Here is a 23,118-nt window from a genome sequence, read left to right as displayed (position 1 = left end):
CGGATGTGAATGCAACGGGATGAAATTACTGAAATGATGCCTGCCCTCGAACTGTGATGATGGACTACCCGACTCGCCAATAATATTGGGTTCTGGTGTATTGAAATACAGGAGCTGCTGGATTTGTGTGTTTTCTTACCCCCTCACCATAGTTTGTCAAATGTTTAAACAACTGAACTTATATTCAAGGTTTGTTTCTCTTCATATGTTTTACTGGTTTACATTTGTCTCAGCAACCTGTTGAATGATTCTTCTGCTTTCAAAACAAAATGACAACAGGATGAATGCACACACTTGAAAATACAATACATGCAATGTTATGCATCATAGTGATGCAACCTCCTTTCAGTTTCATACTGCATGTCAATTGAAATCCTTACTGAAATGCACACCTTCTCAAGATTGCGCTTGACTGGCGTGTCAGGCACTCAATTACAGCTGTTTTATCAAGACAAATGTGTTCGTTTTGTAAAATATAGTTCCGGTCTGGTGTGGCACCCCAGCTAACGCACAACGTTGCCACAACGTGGCATATTAGCAGGGACTGTCTGCGGCGCGCTGGTGTGTCCCGGGCTTTAGAGTAGAGAGACAGTTCAACTGTAAGTATGAACGGCAGAAACGGATATTGCCTTCCCTTTAAGTAGAGCGTCAGGGACAGCCTCCCTGGCTTACGGCCATACTAGCCTGAATACGCCCGATCTCGTCCGATCTCGGAAGCTAAGCAGGCTCAGGCCTGGTCAGTACTTGGATGGGAGACCGCCTGGGAATACCAGGTGCTGTAAGCTTTTGCATCTTTTACACACCAGAGGGCGACAAATCACGAGTTTTAACTTTGGATACACGCAATTTCATCATTATTTCAGATTTGACTTCCCCAAATACACAGGCATACAATAGATCTTGTTCTCCAACGTAAACGGTCCCTAGTAACTAGGGTACATTCGTAAATAAATTGAGCATCATGGCTAGAAGTGACTAAATGTTGCCTAATCTTTCTCATCGAGAAATGACACAATTACAGCAACACAAAAAGGAACTCCACCGGACAAAGTTCAGTGCTCACAAGGAGCTTCATTCAACACACACGGTTCCATTCCCATTCATGCAAAGCACGAAAGTGTAAAACTTGGGAACATACTTGAGAGCAAAGATCACATTCAATCTCATTCAAGGCACGGATGTGAATGCAACGGGATGAAATTACTGAAATGATGCCTGCCCTCGAACTGTGATGATGGACTACCCGACTCGCCAATAATATTGGGTTCTGGTGTATTGAAATACAGGAGCTGCTGGATTTGTGTGTTTTCTTACCCCCTCACCATAGTTTGTCAAATGTTTAAACAACTGAACTTATATTCAAGGTTTGTTTCTCTTCATATGTTTTACTGGTTTACATTTGTCTCAGCAACCTGTTGAATGATTCTTCTGCTTTCAAAACAAAATGACAACAGGATGAATGCACACACTTGAAAATACAATACATGCAATGTTATGCATCATAGTGATGCAACCTCCTTTCAGTTTCATACTGCATGTCAATTGAAATCCTTACTGAAATGCACACCTTCTCAAGATTGCACTTGACTGGCGTGTCAGGCACTCAATTACAGCTGTTTTATCAAGACAATGTGTTCGTTTTGTAATATATAGTTCCGGTCTGGTGTGGCACCCCAGCTAACGCACAACGTTGCCACAACGTTTCGTGTTAGCAGGGACTGTCTGCGGCGCGCTGGTGTGTCCCGGACTTTAGAGTAGAGAGACAGTTCAATTGCAAGTATGAGCGGAAGAAACGGATATTGCCTTCCCTTTAAGTAGAGCGTCAGGGACAGCCTCCCTGGCTTACGGCCATACTAGCCTGAATACGCCCGATCTCGTCCGATCTCGGAAGCTAAGCAGGCTCGGGCCTGGTCAGTACTTGGATGGGAGACTGCCTGGGAATACCAGGTGCTGTAAGCTTTTGCATCTTTTACACACCAGAGGGCGACAAATCACGAGTTTTAACTTTGGATACACGCAATTTCATCATTATTTCAGATTTGACTTCCCCAAATACACAGGCATAGAATAGATCTTGTTCTCCAACGTAAACGGTCCCTAGAAACTAGTGTACATTCGTAAATAAATTGAGCATCATGGCTAGAAGTGACTAAATGTTGCCTAATCTTTCTCATCGAGAAATGACACAATTACAGCAACACAAAAAGGAACTCCACCGGACAAAGTTCAGTGCTCACAAGGAGCCTCATTCAACACACACGGTTCCATTCCCATTCATGCAAAGCACGAAAATGTAAAACTTGGGAACATACTTGAGAGCAAAGATCACATTCAATCTCATTCAAGGCACGGATGTGAATGCAACGGGATGAAATTACTGAAATGATGCCTGCCCTCGAACTGTGATGATGGACTACCCGACTCGCCAATAATATTGGGTTCTGGTGTATTGAAATACAGGAGCTGCTGGATTTGTGTGTTTTCTTACCCCCTCACCATAGTTTGTCAAATGTTTAAACAACTGAACTTATATTCAAGGTTTGTTTCTCTTCATATGTTTTACTGGTTTACATTTGTCTCAGCAACCTCAGCAAAAATTATTCTTCTGCTTTCAAAACAAAATGACAACAGGATGAATGCACACACTTGAAAATACAATACATGCAATGTTATGCATCATAGTGATGCAACCTCCTTTCAGTTTCATACTGCATGTCAATTGAAATCCTTACTGAAATGCACACCTTCTCAAGATTGCGCTTGACTGGCGTGTCAGGCACTCAATTACAGCTGTTTTATCAAGAGAATGTGTTCGTTTTGTAATATATATTTCCGGTCTGGTGTGGCACCCCAGCTAACGCACAACGTTGCCACAATGTTGCCACAACGTGGCGTGTTAGCAGGGACTGTCTGCGGCGCGCTGGTGTGTCCCGGGCTTTAGAGTAGAGAGACAGTTCAACTGTAAGTATGAACGGCAGAAACGGATATTGCCTTCCCTTTAAGTAGAGCGTCAGGGACAGACTCCCTGGCTTACGGCCATACTAGCCTGAATACGCCCGATCTCGTCCGATCTCGTCCGATCTCGGAAGCTAAGCAGGCTCGGGCCTGGTCAGTACTTGGATGGGAGACCGCCTGGGAATACCAGGTGCTGTAAGCTTTTGCATCTTTTACACACCAGAGGGCGACAAATCACAAGTTTTAACTTTGGATACACGCAATTTCATCATTATTTCAGATTTGACTTCCCCAAATACACAGGCATACAATAGATCTTGTTCTCCAACGTAAACGGTCCCTAGTAACTAGGGTACATTCATAAATAAATTGAGCATCATGGCTAGAAGTGACTAAATGTTGCCTAATCTTTCTCATCGAGAAATGACACAATTACAGCAACACAAAAAGGAACTCCACCGGACAAAGTTCAGTGCTCACAAGGAGCCTCATTCAACACACATGGTTCCATTCCCATTCATGCAAAGCACGAAAGTGTAAAACTTGGGAACATACTTGAGAGCAAAGATCACATTCAATCTCATTCAAGGCACGGATGTGAATGCAACGGGATGAAATTACTGAAATGATGCCTGCCCTCGAACTGTGATGATGGACTACCCGACTCGCCAATAATATTGGGTTCTGGTGTATTGAAATACAGGAGCTGCTGGATTTGTGTGTTTTCTTACCCCCTCACCATAGTTTGTCAAATGTTTAAACAACTGAACTTATATTCAAGGTTTGTTTCTCTTCATATGTTTTACTGGTTTACATTTGTCTCAGCAACCTGTTGAATGATTCTTCTGCTTTCAAAACAAAATGACAACAAGATGAATGCACACACTTGAAAATACAATACATGCAATGTTATGCATCATAGTGATGCAACCTCCTTTCAGTTTCATACTGCATGTCAATTGAAATCCTTACTGAAATGCACACCTTCTCAAGATTGCGCTTGACTGGCGTGTCAGGCACTCAATTACAGCTGTTTTATCAAGACAAATGTGTTCGTTTTGTAAAATATAGTTCCGGTCTGGTGTGGCACCCCAGCTAACGCACAACGTTGCCACAACGTGGCATATTAGCAGGGACTGTCTGCGGCGCGCTGGTGTGTCCCGGGCTTTAGAGTAGAGAGACAGTTCAACTGTAAGTATGAACGGCAGAAACGGATATTGCCATCCCTTTAAGTAGAGCGTCAGGGACAGCCTCCCTGGCTTACGGCCATACTAGCCTGAATACGCCCGATCTCGTCCGATCTCGGAAGCTAAGCAGGCTCGGGCCTGGTCAGTACTTGGATGGGAGACCGCCTGGGAATACCAGGTGCTGTAAGCTTTTGCATCTTTTACACACCAGAGCGCGACAAATCACGAGTTTTAACTTTGGATACACGCAATTTCATCATTATTTCAGATTTGACTTCCCCAAATACACAGGCATACAATAGATCTTGTTCTCCAACGTAAACGGTCCCTAGTAACTAGGGTACATTCGTAAATAAATTGAGCATCATGGCTAGAAGTGACTAAATGTTGCCTAATCTTTCTCATCGAGAAATGACACAATTACAGCAACACAAAAAGGAACTCCACCGGACAAAGATCAGTGCTCACAAGGAGCCTCATTCAACACACACGGTTCCATTCCCATTCATGCAAAGCACGAAAGTGTAAAACTTGGGAACATACTTGAGAGCAAAGATCACATTCAATCTCATTCAAGGCACGGATGTGAATGCAACGGGATGAAATTACTGAAAAGATGCCTGCCCTCGAACTGTGATGATGGACTACCCGACTCGCCAATAATATTGGGTTCTGGTGTATTGAAATACAGGAGCTGCTGGATTTGTGTGTTTTCTTACCCCCTCACCATAGTTTGTCAAATGTTTAAACAACTGAACTTATATTCAAGGTTTGTTTCTCTTCATATGTTTTACTGGTTTACATTTGTCTCAGCAACCTGTTGAATGATTCTTCTGCTTTCAAAACAAAATGACAACAGGATGAATGCACACACTTGAAAATACAATACATGCAATGTTATGCATCATAGTGATGCAACCTCCTTTCAGTTTCATACTGCATGTCAATTGAAATCCTTACTGAAATGCACACCTTCTCAAGATTGCGCTTGACTGGCATGTCAGGCACTCAATTACAGCTGTATTATCAAGACAATGTGTTCGTTTTGTAAAATATAGTTCCGGTCTGGTTAGGCACCCCAGCTAACGCACAACGTTGCCACAATGTTGCCACAACGTGGCGTGTTAGCAGGGACTGTCTGCGGCGCGCTGGTGTGTCCCGGGCTTTAGAGTAGAGAGACAGTTCAACTGTAAGTATGAACGGCAGAAACGGATATTGCCTTCCCTTTAAGTAGAGCGTCAGGGACAGCATTCCTGGCTTACGGCCATACTAGTCTGAATACGCCCGATCTCGTCCGATCTCGGAAGCTAAGCAGGCTCGGGCCTGGTCAGTACTTGCATGGGAGACCGCCTGGGAATACCAGGTCCCGTAAGCTTTTGCATCTTTTACACACCAGAGGGCGACAAATCACGAGTTTTAACTTTGGATACACGCAATTTCATCATTATTTCAGATTTGACTTCCCCAAATACACAGGCATACAATAGATCTTGTTCTCCAACGTAAACGGTCCCTAGTAACTAGGGTACATTCGTAAATAAATTGAGCATCATGGCTAGAAGTGACTAAATGTTGCCTAATCTTTCTCATCGAGAAATGACACAATTACAGCAACACAAAAAGGAACTCCACCGGACAAAGTTCAGTGCTCACAAGGAGCCTCATTCAACACACACGGTTCCATTCCCATTCATGCAAAGCACGAAAGTGTAAAACTTGGGAACATACTTGAGAGCAAAGATCACATTCAATCTCATTCAAGGCACGGATGTGAATGCAACGGGATGAAATTACTGAAATGATGCCTGCCCTCGAACTGTGATGATGGACTACCCGACTCGCCAATAATATTGGGTTCTGGTGTATTGAAATACAGGAGCTGCTGGATTTGTGTGTTTTCTTACCCCCTCACCATAGTTTGTCAAATGTTTAAACAACTGAACTTATATTCAAGGTTTGTTTCTCTTCATATGTTTTACTGGTTTACATTTGTCTCAGCAACCTGTTGAATGATTCTTCTGCTTTCAAAACAAAATGACAACAGGATGAATGCACACACTTGAAAATACAATACATGCAATGTTATGCATCATAGTGATGCAACCTCCTTTCAGTTTCATACTGCATGTCAATTGAAATCCTTACTGAAATGCACACCTTCTCAAGATTGCGCTTGACTGGCGTGTCAGGCACTCAATTACAGCTGTATTATCAAGACAATGTGTTCGTTTTGTAATATATAGTTCCGGTCTGGTGTGGCACCCCAGCTAACGCACAACGTTGCCACAATGTTGCCACAACGTGGCGTGTTAGCAGGGACTGTCTGCGGCGCGCTGGTGTGTCCCGGGCTTTAGAGTAGAGAGACAGTTCAACTGTAAGTATGAACGGCGGAAATGAATATTGCCTTCCCTTTAAGTAGAGCGTCAGGGACAGCCTCCATGGCTTACGGCCATACTAGCCTGAATACGCCCGATCTCGTCCGATCTCGGAAGCTAAGCAGGCTCGGGCCTGGTCAGTACTTGGATGGGAGACCGCCTGGGAATACCAGGTGCTGTAAGCTTTTGCATCTTTTACACACCAGAGGGCGACAAATCACGAGTTTTAACTTTGGATACACGCAATTTCATCATTATTTCAGATTTGACTTCCCCAAATACACAGGCATACAATAGATCTTGTTCTCCAACGTAAACGGTCCCTAGTAACTAGGGTACATTCGTAAATAAATTGAGCATCATGGCTAGAAGTGACTAAATGTTGCCTAATCTTTCTCATCGAGAAATGACACAATTACAGCAACACAAAAAGGAACTCCACCGGACAAAGTTCAGTGCTCACAAGGAGCCTCATTCAACACACATGGTTCCATTCCCATTCATGCAAAGCACGAAAGTGTAAAACTTGGGAACATACTTGAGAGCAAAGATCACATTCAATCTCATTCAAGGCACGGATGTGAATGCAACGGGATGAAATTACTGAAATGATGCCTGCCCTCGAACTGTGATGATGGACTACCCGACTCGCCAATAATATTGGGTTCTGGTGTATTGAAATACAGGAGCTGCTGGATTTGTGTGTTTTCTTACCCCCTCACCATAGTTTGTCAAATGTTTAAACAACTGAACTTATATTCAAGGTTTGTTTCTCTTCATATGTTTTACTGGTTTACATTTGTCTCAGCAACCTGTTGAATGATTCTTCTGCTTTCAAAACAAAATGACAACAAGATGAATGCACACACTTGAAAATACAATACATGCAATGTTATGCATCATAGTGATGCAACCTCCTTTCAGTTTCATACTGCATGTCAATTGAAATCCTTACTGAAATGCACACCTTCTCAAGATTGCGCTTGACTGGCGTGTCAGGCACTCAATTACAGCTGTTTTATCAAGACAAATGTGTTCGTTTTGTAAAATATAGTTCCGGTCTGGTGTGGCACCCCAGCTAACGCACAACGTTGCCACAACGTGGCATATTAGCAGGGACTGTCTGCGGCGCGCTGGTGTGTCCCGGGCTTTAGAGTAGAGAGACAGTTCAACTGTAAGTATGAACGGCAGAAACGGATATTGCCATCCCTTTAAGTAGAGCGTCAGGGACAGCCTCCCTGGCTTACGGCCATACTAGCCTGAATACGCCCGATCTCGTCCGATCTCGGAAGCTAAGCAGGCTCGGGCCTGGTCAGTACTTGGATGGGAGACCGCCTGGGAATACCAGGTGCTGTAAGCTTTTGCATCTTTTACACACCAGAGCGCGACAAATCACGAGTTTTAACTTTGGATACACGCAATTTCATCATTATTTCAGATTTGACTTCCCCAAATACACAGGCATACAATAGATCTTGTTCTCCAACGTAAACGGTCCCTAGTAACTAGGGTACATTCGTAAATAAATTGAGCATCATGGCTAGAAGTGACTAAATGTTGCCTAATCTTTCTCATCGAGAAATGACACAATTACAGCAACACAAAAAGGAACTCCACCGGACAAAGATCAGTGCTCACAAGGAGCCTCATTCAACACACACGGTTCCATTCCCATTCATGCAAAGCACGAAAGTGTAAAACTTGGGAACATACTTGAGAGCAAAGATCACATTCAATCTCATTCAAGGCACGGATGTGAATGCAACGGGATGAAATTACTGAAAAGATGCCTGCCCTCGAACTGTGATGATGGACTACCCGACTCGCCAATAATATTGGGTTCTGGTGTATTGAAATACAGGAGCTGCTGGATTTGTGTGTTTTCTTACCCCCTCACCATAGTTTGTCAAATGTTTAAACAACTGAACTTATATTCAAGGTTTGTTTCTCTTCATATGTTTTACTGGTTTACATTTGTCTCAGCAACCTGTTGAATGATTCTTCTGCTTTCAAAACAAAATGACAACAGGATGAATGCACACACTTGAAAATACAATACATGCAATGTTATGCATCATAGTGATGCAACCTCCTTTCAGTTTCATACTGCATGTCAATTGAAATCCTTACTGAAATGCACACCTTCTCAAGATTGCGCTTGACTGGCATGTCAGGCACTCAATTACAGCTGTATTATCAAGACAATGTGTTCGTTTTGTAAAATATAGTTCCGGTCTGGTGTGGCACCCCAGCTAACGCACAACGTTGCCACAATGTTGCCACAACGTGGCGTGTTAGCAGGGACTGTCTGCGGCGCGCTGGTGTGTCCCGGGCTTTAGAGTAGAGAGACAGTTCAACTGTAAGTATGAACGGCAGAAACGGATATTGCCTTCCCTTTAAGTAGAGCGTCAGGGACAGCATTCCTGGCTTACGGCCATACTAGTCTGAATACGCCCGATCTCGTCCGATCTCGGAAGCTAAGCAGGCTCGGGCCTGGTCAGTACTTGCATGGGAGACCGCCTGGGAATACCAGGTCCCGTAAGCTTTTGCATCTTTTACACACCAGAGGGCGACAAATCACGAGTTTTAACTTTGGATACACGCAATTTCATCATTATTTCAGATTTGACTTCCCCAAATACACAGGCATACAATAGATCTTGTTCTCCAACGTAAACGGTCCCTAGTAACTAGGGTACATTCGTAAATAAATTGAGCATCATGGCTAGAAGTGACTAAATGTTGCCTAATCTTTCTCATCGAGAAATGACACAATTACAGCAACACAAAAAGGAACTCCACCGGACAAAGTTCAGTGCTCACAAGGAGCCTCATTCAACACACACGGTTCCATTCCCATTCATGCAAAGCACGAAAGTGTAAAACTTGGGAACATACTTGAGAGCAAAGATCACATTCAATCTCATTCAAGGCACGGATGTGAATGCAACGGGATGAAATTACTGAAATGATGCCTGCCCTCGAACTGTGATGATGGACTACCCGACTCGCCAATAATATTGGGTTCTGGTGTATTGAAATACAGGAGCTGCTGGATTTGTGTGTTTTCTTACCCCCTCACCATAGTTTGTCAAATGTTTAAACAACTGAACTTATATTCAAGGTTTGTTTCTCTTCATATGTTTTACTGGTTTACATTTGTCTCAGCAACCTGTTGAATGATTCTTCTGCTTTCAAAACAAAATGACAACAGGATGAATGCACACACTTGAAAATACAATACATGCAATGTTATGCATCATAGTGATGCAACCTCCTTTCAGTTTCATACTGCATGTCAATTGAAATCCTTACTGAAATGCACACCTTCTCAAGATTGCGCTTGACTGGCGTGTCAGGCACTCAATTACAGCTGTATTATCAAGACAATGTGTTCGTTTTGTAATATATAGTTCCGGTCTGGTGTGGCACCCCAGCTAACGCACAACGTTGCCACAATGTTGCCACAACGTGGCGTGTTAGCAGGGACTGTCTGCGGCGCGCTGGTGTGTCCCGGGCTTTAGAGTAGAGAGACAGTTCAACTGTAAGTATGAACGGCGGAAATGAATATTGCCTTCCCTTTAAGTAGAGCGTCAGGGACAGCCTCCATGGCTTACGGCCATACTAGCCTGAATACGCCCGATCTCGTCCGATCTCGGAAGCTAAGCAGGCTCGGGCCTGGTCAGTACTTGGATGGGAGACCGCCTGGGAATACCAGGTGCTGTAAGCTTCTGCATCTTTTACACACCAGAGGGCGACAAATCACGAGTTTTAACTTTGGATACACGCAATTTCATCATTATTTCAGATTTGACTTCCCCAAATACACAGGCATACAATAGATCTTGTTCTCCAACGTAAACGGTCCCTAGTAACTAGGGTACATTCGTAAATAAATTGAGCATCATGGCTAGAAGTGACTAAATGTTGCCTAATCTTTCTCATCGAGAAATGACACAATTACAGCAACACAAAAAGGAACTCCACCGGACAAAGTTCAGTGCTCACAAGGAGCCTCATTCAACACACACGGTTCCATTCCCATTCATGCAAAGCACGAAAGTGTAAAACTTGGGAACATACTTGAGAGCAAAGATCACATTCAATCTCATTCAAGGCACGGATGAGAATGCAACGGGATGAAATTACTGAAATGATGCCTGCCCTCGAACTGTGATGATGGACTACCCGACTCGCCAATAATATTGGGTTCTGGTGTATTGAAATACAGGAGCTGCTGGATTTGTGTGTTTTCTTACCCCCTCACCATAGTTTGTCAAATGTTTAAACAACTGAACTTATATTCAAGGTTTGTTTCTCTTCATATGTTTTACTGGTTTACATTTGTCTCAGCAACCTGTTGAATGATTCTTCTGCTTTCAAAACAAAATGACAACAGGATGAATGCACACACTTGAAAATACAATACATGCAATGTTATGCATCATAGTGATGCAACCTCCTTTCAGTTTCATACTGCATGTCAATTGAAATCCTTACTGAAATGCACACCTTCTCAAGATTGCGCTTGACTGGCGTGTCAGGCACTCAATTACAGCTGTTTTATCAATACAATGTGTTCGTTTTGTAATATATAGTTCCGGTCTGGTGTGGCACCCCAGCTAACGCACAACGTTGCCACAATGTTGCCACAACGTTTCGTGTTAGCAGGGACTGTCTGCGGCGCGCTGGTGTGTCCCGGACTTTAGAGTAGAGAGACAGTTAATTTGCAAGTATGAGCGGCAGAAACGGATATTGCCTTCCCTTTAAGTAGAGCGTCAGGGACAGCCTCCCTGGCTTACGGCCATACTAGCCTGAATACGCCCGATCTCGTCCGATCTCGGAAGCCAAGCAGGCTCGGGCCTGGTCAGTACTTGGATGGGAGATCGCCTGGGAATACCAGGTGCTGTAAGCTTTTGCATCTTTTACACACCAGAGGGCGACAAATCACGAGTTTTAACTTTGGATACACGCAATTTCATCATTATTTCAGATTTGACTTCCCCAAATACACAGGCATACAATAGATCTTGTTCTCCAACGTAAACGGTCCCTAGTAACTAGGGTACATTCGTAAATAAATTGAGCATCATGGCTAGAAGTGACTAAATGTTGCCTAATCTTTCTCATCGAGAAATGACACAATTACAGCAACACAAAAAGGAACTCCACCGGACAAAGATCAGTGCTCACAAGGAGCCTCATTCAACACACACGGTTCCATTCCCATTCATGCAAAGCACGAAAGTGTAAAACTTGGGAACATACTTGAGAGCAAAGATCACATTCAATCTCATTCAAGGCACGGATGTGAATGCAACGGGATGAAATTACTGAAAAGATGCCTGCCCTCGAACTGTGATGATGGACTACCCGACTCGCCAATAATATTGGGTTCTGGTGTATTGAAATACAGGAGCTGCTGGATTTGTGTGTTTTCTTACCCCCTCACCATAGTTTGTCAAATGTTTAAACAACTGAACTTATATTCAAGGTTTGTTTCTCTTCATATGTTTTACTGGTTTACATTTGTCTCAGCAACCTGTTGAATGATTCTTCTGCTTTCAAAACAAAATGACAACAGGATGAATGCACACACTTGAAAATACAATACATGCAATGTTATGCATCATAGTGATGCAACCTCCTTTCAGTTTCATACTGCATGTCAATTGAAATCCTTACTGAAATGCACACCTTCTCAAGATTGCGCTTGACTGGCATGTCAGGCACTCAATTACAGCTGTATTATCAAGACAATGTGTTCGTTTTGTAAAATATAGTTCCGGTCTGGTGTGGCACCCCAGCTAACGCACAACGTTGCCACAATGTTGCCACAACGTGGCGTGTTAGCAGGGACTGTCTGCGGCGCGCTGGTGTGTCCCGGGCTTTAGAGTAGAGAGACAGTTCAACTGTAAGTATGAACGGCAGAAACGGATATTGCCTTCCCTTTAAGTAGAGCGTCAGGGACAGCATTCCTGGCTTACGGCCATACTAGTCTGAATACGCCCGATCTCGTCCGATCTCGGAAGCTAAGCAGGCTCGGGCCTGGTCAGTACTTGCATGGGAGACCGCCTGGGAATACCAGGTGCTGTAAGCTTTTGCATCTTTTACACACCAGAGGGCGACAAATCACGAGTTTTAACTTTGGATACACGCAATTTCATCATTATTTCAGATTTGACTTCCCCAAATACACAGGCATACAATAGATCTTGTTCTCCAACGTAAACGGTCCCTAGTAACTAGGGTACATTCGTAAATAAATTGAGCATCATGGCTAGAAGTGACTAAATGTTGCCTAATCTTTCTCATCGAGAAATGACACAATTACAGCAACACAAAAAGGAACTCCACCGGACAAAGTTCAGTGCTCACAAGGAGCCTCATTCAACACACACGGTTCCATTCCCATTCATGCAAAGCACGAAAGTGTAAAACTTGGGAACATACTTGAGAGCAAAGATCACATTCAATCTCATTCAAGGCACGGATGTGAATGCAACGGGATGAAATTACTGAAATGATGCCTGCCCTCGAACTGTGATGATGGACTACCCGACTCGCCAATAATATTGGGTTCTGGTGTATTGAAATACAGGAGCTGCTGGATTTGTGTGTTTTCTTACCCCCTCACCATAGTTTGTCAAATGTTTAAACAACTGAACTTATATTCAAGGTTTGTTTCTCTTCATATGTTTTACTGGTTTACATTTGTCTCAGCAACCTGTTGAATGATTCTTCTGCTTTCAAAACAAAATGACAACAGGATGAATGCACACACTTGAAAATACAATACATGCAATGTTATGCATCATAGTGATGCAACCTCCTTTCAGTTTCATACTGCATGTCAATTGAAATCCTTACTGAAATGCACACCTTCTCAAGATTGCGCTTGACTGGCGTGTCAGGCACTCAATTACAGCTGTATTATCAAGACAATGTGTTCGTTTTGTAATATATAGTTCCGGTCTGGTGTGGCACCCCAGCTAACGCACAACGTTGCCACAATGTTGCCACAACGTGGCGTGTTAGCAGGGACTGTCTGCGGCGCGCTGGTGTGTCCCGGGCTTTAGAGTAGAGAGACAGTTCAACTGTAAGTATGAACGGCGGAAATGAATATTGCCTTCCCTTTAAGTAGAGCGTCAGGGACAGCCTCCATGGCTTACGGCCATACTAGCCTGAATACGCCCGATCTCGTCCGATCTCGGAAACTAAGCAGGCTCGGGCCTGGTCAGTACTTGGATGGGAGACCGCCTGGGAATACCAGGTGCTGTAAGCTTTTGCATCTTTTACACACCAGAGGGCGACAAATCACGAGTTTTAACTTTGGATACACGCAATTTCATCATTATTTCAGATTTGACTTCCCCAAATACACAGGCATACAATAGATCTTGTTCTCCAACGTAAACGGTCCCTAGTAACTAGGGTACATTCGTAAATAAATTGAGCATCATGGCTAGAAGTGACTAAATGTTGCCTAATCTTTCTCATCGAGAAATGACACAATTACAGCAACACAAAAAGGAACTCCACCGGACAAAGTTCAGTGCTCACAAGGAGCCTCATTCAACACACACGGTTCCATTCCCATTCATGCAAAGCACGAAAGTGTAAAACTTGGGAACATACTTGAGAGCAAAGATCACATTCAATCTCATTCAAGGCACGGATGAGAATGCAACGGGATGAAATTACTGAAATGATGCCTGCCCTCGAACTGTGATGATGGACTACCCGACTCGCCAATAATATTGGGTTCTGGTGTATTGAAATACAGGAGCTGCTGGATTTGTGTGTTTTCTTACCCCCTCACCATAGTTTGTCAAATGTTTAAACAACTGAACTTATATTCAAGGTTTGTTTCTCTTCATATGTTTTACTGGTTTACATTTGTCTCAGCAACCTGTTGAATGATTCTTCTGCTTTCAAAACAAAATGACAACAGGATGAATGCACACACTTGAAAATACAATACATGCAATGTTATGCATCATAGTGATGCAACCTCCTTTCAGTTTCATACTGCATGTCAATTGAAATCCTTACTGAAATGCACACCTTCTCAAGATTGCGCTTGACTGGCGTGTCAGGCACTCAATTACAGCTGTTTTATCAATACAATGTGTTCGTTTTGTAATATATAGTTCCGGTCTGGTGTGGCACCCCAGCTAACGCACAACGTTGCCACAATGTTGCCACAACGTTTCGTGTTAGCAGGGACTGTCTGCGGCGCGCTGGTGTGTCCCGGACTTTAGAGTAGAGAGACAGTTAATTTGCAAGTATGAGCGGCAGAAACGGATATTGCCTTCCCTTTAAGTAGAGCGTCAGGGACAGCCTCCCTGGCTTACGGCCATACTAGCCTGAATACGCCCGATCTCGTCCGATCTCGGAAGCCAAGCAGGCTCGGGCCTGGTCAGTACTTGGATGGGAGATCGCCTGGGAATACCAGGTGCTGTAAGCTTTTGCATCTTTTACACACCAGAGGGCGACAAATCACGAGTTTTAACTTTGGATACACGCAATTTCATCATTATTTCAGATTTGACTTCCCCAAATACACAGGCATACAATAGATCTTGTTCTCCAACGTAAACGGTCCCTAGTAACTAGGGTACATTCGTAAATAAATTGAGCATCATGGCTAGAAGTGACTAAATGTTGCCTAATCTTTCTCATCGAGAAATGACACAATTACAGCAACACAAAAAGGAACTCCACCGGACAAAGTTCAGTGCTCTCAAGGAGCCTCATTCAACACACACGGTTCCATTCCCATTCATGCAAAGCACGAAAGTGTAAAACTTGGGAACATACTTGAGAGCAAAGATCACATTCAATCTCATTCAAGGCACGGATGTGAATGCAACGGGATGAAATTACTGAAATGATGCCTGCCCTCGAACTGTGATGATGGACTACCCGACTCGCCAATAATATTGGGTTCTGGTGTATTGAAATACAGGAGCTGCTGGATTTGTGTGTTTTCTTACCCCCTCACCATAGTTTGTCAAATGTTTAAACAACTGAACTTATATTCAAGGTTTGTTTCTCTTCATATGTTTTACTGGTTTACATTTGTCTCAGCAACCTGTTGAATGATTCTTCTGCTTTCAAAACAAAATGACAACAGGATGAATGCACACACTTGAAAATACAATACATGCAATGTTATGCATCATAGTGATGCAACCTCCTTTCAGTTTCATACTGCATGTCAATTGAAATCCTTACTGAAATGCACACCTTCTCAAGATTGCGCTTGACTGGCGTGTCAGGCACTCAATTACAGCTGTTTTATCAAGAGAATGTGTTCGTTTTGTAATATATAGTTCCGGTCTGGTGTGGCACCCCAGCTAACGCACAACGTTGCCACAATGTTGCCACAACGTGGCGTGTTAGCAGGGACTGTCTGCGGCGCGCTGGTGTGTCCCGGGCTTTAGAGTAGAGAGACAGTTCAACTGTAAGTATGAACGGCAGAAACGGATATTGCCTTCCCTTTAAGTAGAGCGTCAGGGACAGCCTCCCTGGCTTACGGCCATACTAGCCTGAATACGCCCGATCTCGTCCGATCTCGGAAGCTAAGCAGGCTCGGGCCTGGTCAGTACTTGGATGGGAGACCGCCTGGGAATACCAGGTGCTGTAAGCTTTTGCATCTTTTACACACCAGAGGGCGACAAATCACGAGTTTTAACTTTGGATACACGCAATTTCATCATTATTTCAGATTTGACTTCCCCAAATACACAGGCATACAATAGATCTTGTTCTCCAACGTAAACGGTCCCTAGTAACTAGGGTACATTCGTAAATAAATTGAGCATCATGGCTAGAAGTGACTAAATGTTGCCTAATCTTTCTCATCGAGAAATGACACAATTACAGCAACACAAAAAGGAACTCCACCGGACATAGTTCAGTGCTCACAAGGAGCTTCATTCAACACACACGGTTCCATTCCCATTCATGCAAAGCACGAAAGTGTAAAACTTGGGAACATACTTGAGAGCAAAGATCACATTCAATCTCATTCAAGGCACGGATGTGAATGCAACGGGATGAAATTACTGAAATGATGCCTGCCCTCGAACTGTGATGATGGACTACCCGACTCGCCAATAATATTGGGTTCTGGTGTATTGAAATACAGGAGCTGCTGGATTTGTGTGTTTTCTTACCCCCTCACCATAGTTTGTCAAATGTTTAAACAACTGAACTTATATTCAAGGTTTGTTTCTCTTCATATGTTTTACTGGTTTACATTTGTCTCAGCAACCTGTTGAATGATTCTTCTGCTTTCAAAACAAAATGACAACAGGATGAATGCACACACTTGAAAATACAATACATGCAATGTTATGCATCATAGTGATGCAACCTCCTTTCAGTTTCATACTGCATGTCAATTGAAATCCTTACTGAAATGCACACCTTCTCAAGATTGCGCTTGACTGGCGTGTCAGGCACTCAATTACAGCTGTTTTATCAAGACAATGTGTTCGTTTTGTAATATATAGTTCCGGTCTGGTGTGGCACCCCAGCTAACGCACAACGTTGCCACAACGTTTCGTGTTAGCAGGGACTGTCTGCGGCGCGCTGGTGTGTCCCGGACTTTAGAGTAGAGAGACAGTTCAATTGCAAGTATGAGCGGCAGAAACGGATATTGCCTTCCCTTTAAGTAGAGGGTCAGGGACAGCCTCCCTGGCTTAAGGCCATACTAGCCTGAATACGCCCGATCTCGTCCGATCTCGGAAGCTAAGCAGGCTCGGGCCTGGTCAGTACTTGCATGGGAGACCGCCTGGGAATACCAGGTGCTGTAAGCTTTTGCATCTTTTACACACCAGAGGGCGACAAATCACGAGTTTTAACTTTGGATACACGCAATTTCATCATTATTTCAGATTTGACTTCCCCAAATACACAGGCATAGAATAGATCTTGTTCTCCAACGTAAACGGTCCCTAGTAACTAGTGTACATTCGTAAATAAATTGAGCATCATGGCTAGAAGTGACTAAATGTTGCCTAATCTTTCTCATCGAGAAATGACACAATTACAGCAACACAAAAAGGAACTCCACCGGACAAAGTTCAGTGCTCACAAGGAGCCTCATTCAACACACACGGTTCCATTCCCATTCATGCAAAGCACGAAAGTGTAAAACTTGGGAACATACTTGAGAGCAAAGATCACATTCAATCTCATTCAAGGCACGGATGTGAATGCAACGGGATGAAATTACTGAAATGATGCCTGCCCTCGAACTGTGATGATGGACTACCCGACTCGCCAATAATATTGGGTTCTGGTGTATTGAAATACAGGAGCTGCTGGATTTGTGTGTTTTCTTACCCCCTCACCATAGTTTGTCAAATGTTTAAACAACTGAACTTATATTCAAGGTTTGTTTCTCTTCATATGTTTTACTGGTTTACATTTGTCTCAGCAACCTGTTGAATGATTCTTCTGCTTTCAAAACAAAATGACAACAGGATGAATGCACACACTTGAAAATACAATACATGCAATGTTATGCATCATAGTGATGCAACCTCCTTTCAGTTTCATACTGCATGTCAATTGAAATCCTTACTGAAATGCACACCTTCTCAAGATTGCGCTTGACTGGCGTGTCAGGCACTCAATTACAGCTGTTTTATCAAGACAATGTGTTCGTTTTGTAATATATAGTTCCGGTCTGGTGTGGCACCCCAGCTAACGCACAACGTTGCCACAACGTTTCGTGTTAGCAGGGACTGTCTGCGGCGCGCTGGTGTGTCCCGGACTTTAGAGTAGAGAGACAGTTCAATTGCAAGTATGAGCGGCAGAAACGGATATTGCCTTCCCTTTAAGTAGAGGGTCAGGGACAGCCTCCCTGGCTTACGGCCATACTAGCCTGAATACGCCCGATCTCGTCCGATCTCGGAAGCTAAGCAGGCTCGGGCCTGGTCAGTACTTGCATGGGAGACCGCCTGGGAATACCAGGTGCTGTAAGCTTTTGCATCTTTTACACACCAGAGGGCGACAAATCACGAGTTTTAACTTTGGATACACGCAATTTCATCATTATTTCAGATTTGACTTCCCCAAATACACAGGCATAGAATAGATCTTGTTCTCCAACGTAAACGGTCCCTAGTAACTAGTGTACATTCGTAAATAAATTGAGCATCATGGCTAGAAGTGACTAAATGTTGCCTAATCTTTCTCATCGAGAAATGACACAATTACAGCAACACAAAAAGGAACTCCACCGGACAAAGTTCAGTGCTCACAAGGAGCCTCATTCAACACACACGGTTCCATTCCCATTCATGCAAAGCACGAAAGTGTAAAACTTGGGAAAATACTTGAGAGCAAAGATCACATTCAATCTCATTCAAGGCACGGATGTGAATGCAACGGGATGAAATTACTGAAATGATGCCTGCCCTCGAACTGTGATGATGGACTACCCGACTCGCCAATAATATTGGGTTCTGGTGTATTGAAATACAGGAGCTGCTGGATTTGTGTGTTTTCTTACCCCCTCACCATAGTTTGTCAAATGTTTAAACAACTGAACTTATATTCAAGGTTTGTTTCTCTTCATTTGTTTTACTGGTTTACATTTGTCTCAGCAACCTGTTGAATGATTCTTCTGCTTTCAAAACAAAATGACAACAGGATGAATGCACACACTTGAAAATACAATACATGCAATGTTATGCATCATAGTGATGCAACCTCCTTTCAGTTTCATACTGCATGTCAATTGAAATCCTTACTGAAATGCACACCTTCTCAAGATTGCGCTTGACTGGCGTGTCAGGCACTCAATTACAGCTGTTTTATCAAGAGAATGTGTTCGTTTTGTAAAATATATTTCCGGTCTGGTGTGGCACCCCAGCTAACGCACAACGTTGCCACAATGTTGCCACAACGTGGCGTGTTAGCAGGGACTGTCTGCGGCGCGCTGGTGTGTCCCGGGCTTTAGAGTAGAGAGACAGTTCAACTGTAAGTATGAACGGCAGAAACGGATATTGCCTTCCCTTTAAGTAGAGCGTCAGGGACAGCCTCCCTGGCTTACGGCCATACTAGCCTGAATACGCCCGATCTCGTCCGATCTCGTCCGATCTCGGAAGCTAAGCAGGCTCGGGCCTGGTCAGTACTTGGATGGGAGACCGCCTGGGAATACCAGGAGCTGCAAGCTTTTGCATCTTTTACACACCAGAGGGCGACAAATCACGAGTTTTAACTTTGGATACACGCAATTTCATCATTATTTCAGATTTGACTTCCCCAAATACACAGGCATACAATAGATCTTGTTCTCCAACGTAAACGGTCCCTAGTAACTAGGGTACATTCATAAATAAATTGAGCATCATGGCTAGAAGTGACTAAATGTTGCCTAATCTTTCTCATCGAGAAATGACACAATTACAGCAACACAAAAAGGAACTCCACCGGACAAAGTTCAGTGCTCACAAGGAGCCTCATTCAACACACACGGTTCCATTCCCATTCATGCAAAGCACGAAAGTGTAAAACTTGGGAACATACTTGAGAGCAAAGATCACATTCAATCTCATTCAAGGCACGGATGTGAATGCAACGGGATGAAATTACTGAAATGATGCCTGCCCTCGAACTGTGATGATGGACTACCCGACTCGCCAATAATATTGGGTTCTGGTGTATTGAAATACAGGAGCTGCTGGATTTGTGTGTTTTCTTACCCCCTCACCATAGTTTGTCAAATGTTTAAACAACTGAACTTATATTCAAGGTTTGTTTCTCTTCATATGTTTTACTGGTTTACATTTGTCTCAGCAACCTGTTGAATGATTCTTCTGCTTTCAAAACAAAATGACAACAGGATGAATGCACACACTTGAAAATACAATACATGCAATGTTATGCATCATAGTGATGCAACCTCCTTTCAGTTTCATACTGCATGTCAATTGAAATCCTTACTGAAATGCACACCTTCTCAAGATTGCGCTTGACTGGCGTGTCAGGCACTCAATTACAGCTGTTTTATCAAGACAATGTGTTCGTTTTGTAATATATAGTTCCGGTCTGGTGTGGCACCCCAGCTAACGCACAACGTTGCCACAACGTTTCGTGTTAGCAGGGACTGTCTGCGGCGCGCTGGTGTGTCCCGGACTTTAGAGTAGAGAGACAGTTCAACTGCAAGTATGAGCGGCAGAAACGGATATTGCCTTCCCTTTAAGTAGAGCGTCAGGGACAGCCTCTCTGGCTTACGGCCATACTAGCCTGAATACGCCCGATCTCGTCCGATCTCGGAAGCTAAGCAGGCTCGGGCCTGGTCAGTACTTGGATGGGAGACCGCCTGGGAATACCAGGTGCTGTAAGCTTTTACATCTTTTACACACCAGAGGGCGACAAATCACGAGTTTTAACTTTGGATACACGCAATTTCATCATTATTTCAGATTTGACTTCCCCAAATACACAGGCATACAATAGATCTTGTTCTCCAACGTAAACGGTCCGTAGTAACTAGGGTACATTCGTAAATAAATTGAGCATCATGGCTAGAAGTGACTAAATGTTGCCTAATCTTTCTCATCGAGAAATGACACAATTACAGCAACACAAAAAGGAACTCCACCGGACAAAGTTCAGTGCTCACAAGGAGCCTCATTCAACACACACGGTTCCATTCCCATTCATGCAAAGCACGAAAGTGTAAAACTTGGGAACATACTTGAGAGCAAAGATCACATTCAATCTCATTCAAGGCACGGATGTGAATGCAACGGGATGAAATTACTGAAATGATGCCTGCCCTCGAACTGTGATGATGGACTACCCGACTCGCCAATAATATTGGGTTCTGGTGTATTGAAATACAGGAGCTGCTGGATTTGTGTGTTTTCTTACCCCCTCACCATAGTTTGTCAAATGTTTAAACAACTGAACTTATATTCAAGGTTTGTTTCTCTTCATATGTTTTACTGGTTTACATTTGTCTCAGCAACCTGTTGAATGATTCTTCTGCTTTCAAAACAAAATGACAACAGGATGAATGCACACACTTGAAAATACAATACATGCAATGTTATGCATCATAGTGATGCAACCTCCTTTCAGTTTCATACTGCATGTCAATTGAAATCCTTACTGAAATGCACACCTTCTCAAGATTGCGCTTGACTGGCGTGTCAGGCACTCAATTACAGCTGTATTATCAAGACAATGTGTTCGTTTTGTAAAATATAGTTCCGGTCTGGTGTGGCACCCCAGCTAACGCACAACGTTGCCACAACGTTTCGTGTTAGCAGGGACTGTCTGCGGCGCGCTGGTGTGTCCCGGACTTTAGAGTAGAGAGACAGTTCAACTGCAAGTATGAGCGGCAGAAACGGATATTGCCTTCCCTTTAAGTAGAGCGTCAGGGACAGCCTCCCTGGCTTACGGCCATACTAGCCTGAAAACGCCCGATCTCGTCCGATCTCGGAAGCTAAGCAGGCTCGGGCCTGGTCAGTACTTGGATGGGAGACTGCCTGGGAATACCAGGTGCTGTAAGCTTTTGCATCTTTTACACACCAGAGGGCGACAAATCACGAGTTTTAACTTTGGATACACGCAATTTCATCATTATTTCAGATTTGACTTCCCCAAATACACAGGCATACAATAGATCTTGTTCTCCAACGTAAACGGTCCCTAGTAACTAGGGTACATTCGTAAATAAATTGAGCATCATGGCTAGAAGTGACTAAATGTTGCCTAATCTTTCTCATCGAGAAATGACACAATTACAGCAACACAAAAAGGAACTCCACCGGACAAAGTTCAGTGCTCACAAGGAGCCTCATTCAACACACACGGTTCCATTCCCATTCATGCAAAGCACGAAAGTGTAAAACTTGGGAACATACTTGAGAGCAAAGATCACATTCAATCTCATTCAAGGCACGGATGTGAATGCAACGGGATGAAATTACTGAAATGATGCCTGCCCTCGAACTGTGAAGATGGACTACCCGACTCGCCAATAATATTGGGTTCTGGTGTATTGAAATACAGGAGCTGCTGGATTTGTGTGTTTTCTTACCCCCTCACCATAGTTTGTCAAATGTTTAAACAACTGAACTTATATTCAAGGTTTGTTTCTCTTCATATGTTTTACTGGTTTACATTTGTCTCAGCAACCTGTTGAATGATTCTTCTGCTTTCAAAACAAAATGACAACAGGATGAATGCACACACTTGAAAATACAATACATGCAATGTTATGCATCATAGTGATGCAACCTCCTTTCAGTTTCATACTGCATGTCAATTGAAATCCTTACTGAAATGCACACCTTCTCAAGATTGCGCTTGACTGGCGTGTCAGGCACTCAATTACAGCTGTTTTATCAAGACAATGTGTTCGTTTTGTAATATATAGTTCCGGTCTGGTGTGGCACCCCAGCTAACGCACAACGTTGCCACAACGTTTCGTGTTAGCAGGGACTGTCTGCGGCGTGCTGGTGTGTCCCGGACTTTAGAGTAGAGAGACAGTTCAACTGCAAGTATGAGCGGCAGAAACGGATATTGCCTTCCCTTTAAGTAGAGCGTCAGGGACAGCCTCCCTG

The 23,118-nt window shown here is 43.5% G+C and overlaps 17 non-coding genes and 2 pseudogenes across 17 annotated transcripts; all 19 read left to right on the top strand.

The window, feature by feature from the left end:
• Window positions 1-666: 666 nt before the first annotated feature.
• LOC136741364 (5S ribosomal RNA) lies at window positions 667-785 on the top strand. The gene has a single exon (XR_010814060.1). It is a non-coding gene; the product is annotated as a 5S ribosomal RNA (ribosomal RNA).
• A 1,055-nt stretch (window positions 786-1,840) lies between these two features.
• On the top strand, window positions 1,841-1,959 carry LOC136741544 (5S ribosomal RNA). The gene has a single exon (XR_010814231.1). It is a non-coding gene; the product is annotated as a 5S ribosomal RNA (ribosomal RNA).
• A 1,069-nt stretch (window positions 1,960-3,028) lies between these two features.
• On the top strand, window positions 3,029-3,157 carry LOC136741679 (uncharacterized; annotated as a pseudogene).
• A 1,056-nt stretch (window positions 3,158-4,213) lies between these two features.
• LOC136741335 (5S ribosomal RNA) lies at window positions 4,214-4,332 on the top strand. The gene has a single exon (XR_010814032.1). It is a non-coding gene; the product is annotated as a 5S ribosomal RNA (ribosomal RNA).
• A 1,066-nt stretch (window positions 4,333-5,398) lies between these two features.
• Window positions 5,399-5,517, top strand: LOC136741670 (5S ribosomal RNA). The gene has a single exon (XR_010814353.1). It is a non-coding gene; the product is annotated as a 5S ribosomal RNA (ribosomal RNA).
• Window positions 5,518-6,583: 1,066 nt separating this feature from the next.
• Window positions 6,584-6,702, top strand: LOC136741334 (5S ribosomal RNA). Its single transcript, XR_010814031.1, has one exon. It is a non-coding gene; the product is annotated as a 5S ribosomal RNA (ribosomal RNA).
• A 1,056-nt stretch (window positions 6,703-7,758) lies between these two features.
• LOC136741332 (5S ribosomal RNA) lies at window positions 7,759-7,877 on the top strand. Its single transcript, XR_010814030.1, has one exon. It is a non-coding gene; the product is annotated as a 5S ribosomal RNA (ribosomal RNA).
• Window positions 7,878-8,943: 1,066 nt separating this feature from the next.
• On the top strand, window positions 8,944-9,062 carry LOC136741669 (5S ribosomal RNA). Its single transcript, XR_010814352.1, has one exon. It is a non-coding gene; the product is annotated as a 5S ribosomal RNA (ribosomal RNA).
• A 1,066-nt stretch (window positions 9,063-10,128) lies between these two features.
• Window positions 10,129-10,247, top strand: LOC136741331 (5S ribosomal RNA). Its single transcript, XR_010814029.1, has one exon. It is a non-coding gene; the product is annotated as a 5S ribosomal RNA (ribosomal RNA).
• Window positions 10,248-11,313: 1,066 nt separating this feature from the next.
• LOC136741608 (5S ribosomal RNA) lies at window positions 11,314-11,432 on the top strand. The gene has a single exon (XR_010814293.1). It is a non-coding gene; the product is annotated as a 5S ribosomal RNA (ribosomal RNA).
• Window positions 11,433-12,498: 1,066 nt separating this feature from the next.
• Window positions 12,499-12,617, top strand: LOC136741590 (5S ribosomal RNA). Its single transcript, XR_010814276.1, has one exon. It is a non-coding gene; the product is annotated as a 5S ribosomal RNA (ribosomal RNA).
• A 1,066-nt stretch (window positions 12,618-13,683) lies between these two features.
• On the top strand, window positions 13,684-13,802 carry LOC136741585 (5S ribosomal RNA). The gene has a single exon (XR_010814271.1). It is a non-coding gene; the product is annotated as a 5S ribosomal RNA (ribosomal RNA).
• Window positions 13,803-14,868: 1,066 nt separating this feature from the next.
• On the top strand, window positions 14,869-14,987 carry LOC136741607 (5S ribosomal RNA). The gene has a single exon (XR_010814292.1). It is a non-coding gene; the product is annotated as a 5S ribosomal RNA (ribosomal RNA).
• A 1,066-nt stretch (window positions 14,988-16,053) lies between these two features.
• Window positions 16,054-16,172, top strand: LOC136741330 (5S ribosomal RNA). Its single transcript, XR_010814028.1, has one exon. It is a non-coding gene; the product is annotated as a 5S ribosomal RNA (ribosomal RNA).
• A 1,055-nt stretch (window positions 16,173-17,227) lies between these two features.
• Window positions 17,228-17,346, top strand: LOC136741657 (5S ribosomal RNA). The gene has a single exon (XR_010814341.1). It is a non-coding gene; the product is annotated as a 5S ribosomal RNA (ribosomal RNA).
• Window positions 17,347-18,401: 1,055 nt separating this feature from the next.
• LOC136741511 (5S ribosomal RNA) lies at window positions 18,402-18,520 on the top strand. The gene has a single exon (XR_010814201.1). It is a non-coding gene; the product is annotated as a 5S ribosomal RNA (ribosomal RNA).
• Window positions 18,521-19,586: 1,066 nt separating this feature from the next.
• LOC136741720 (uncharacterized) lies at window positions 19,587-19,715 on the top strand (annotated as a pseudogene).
• A 1,055-nt stretch (window positions 19,716-20,770) lies between these two features.
• Window positions 20,771-20,889, top strand: LOC136741328 (5S ribosomal RNA). Its single transcript, XR_010814026.1, has one exon. It is a non-coding gene; the product is annotated as a 5S ribosomal RNA (ribosomal RNA).
• A 1,055-nt stretch (window positions 20,890-21,944) lies between these two features.
• LOC136741471 (5S ribosomal RNA) lies at window positions 21,945-22,063 on the top strand. Its single transcript, XR_010814162.1, has one exon. It is a non-coding gene; the product is annotated as a 5S ribosomal RNA (ribosomal RNA).
• Window positions 22,064-23,118: the final 1,055 nt, after the last annotated feature.

The sequence above is a fragment of the Amia ocellicauda genome, unplaced genomic scaffold, assembly GCF_036373705.1.
Source record: "Amia ocellicauda isolate fAmiCal2 unplaced genomic scaffold, fAmiCal2.hap1 HAP1_SCAFFOLD_68, whole genome shotgun sequence".
Lineage (NCBI taxonomy): Eukaryota > Metazoa > Chordata > Actinopteri > Amiiformes > Amiidae > Amia > Amia ocellicauda.
The sequence above is the reverse complement of the archived record's forward strand: the minus strand, read 5'-3'. Positions and strand labels throughout refer to the sequence as shown.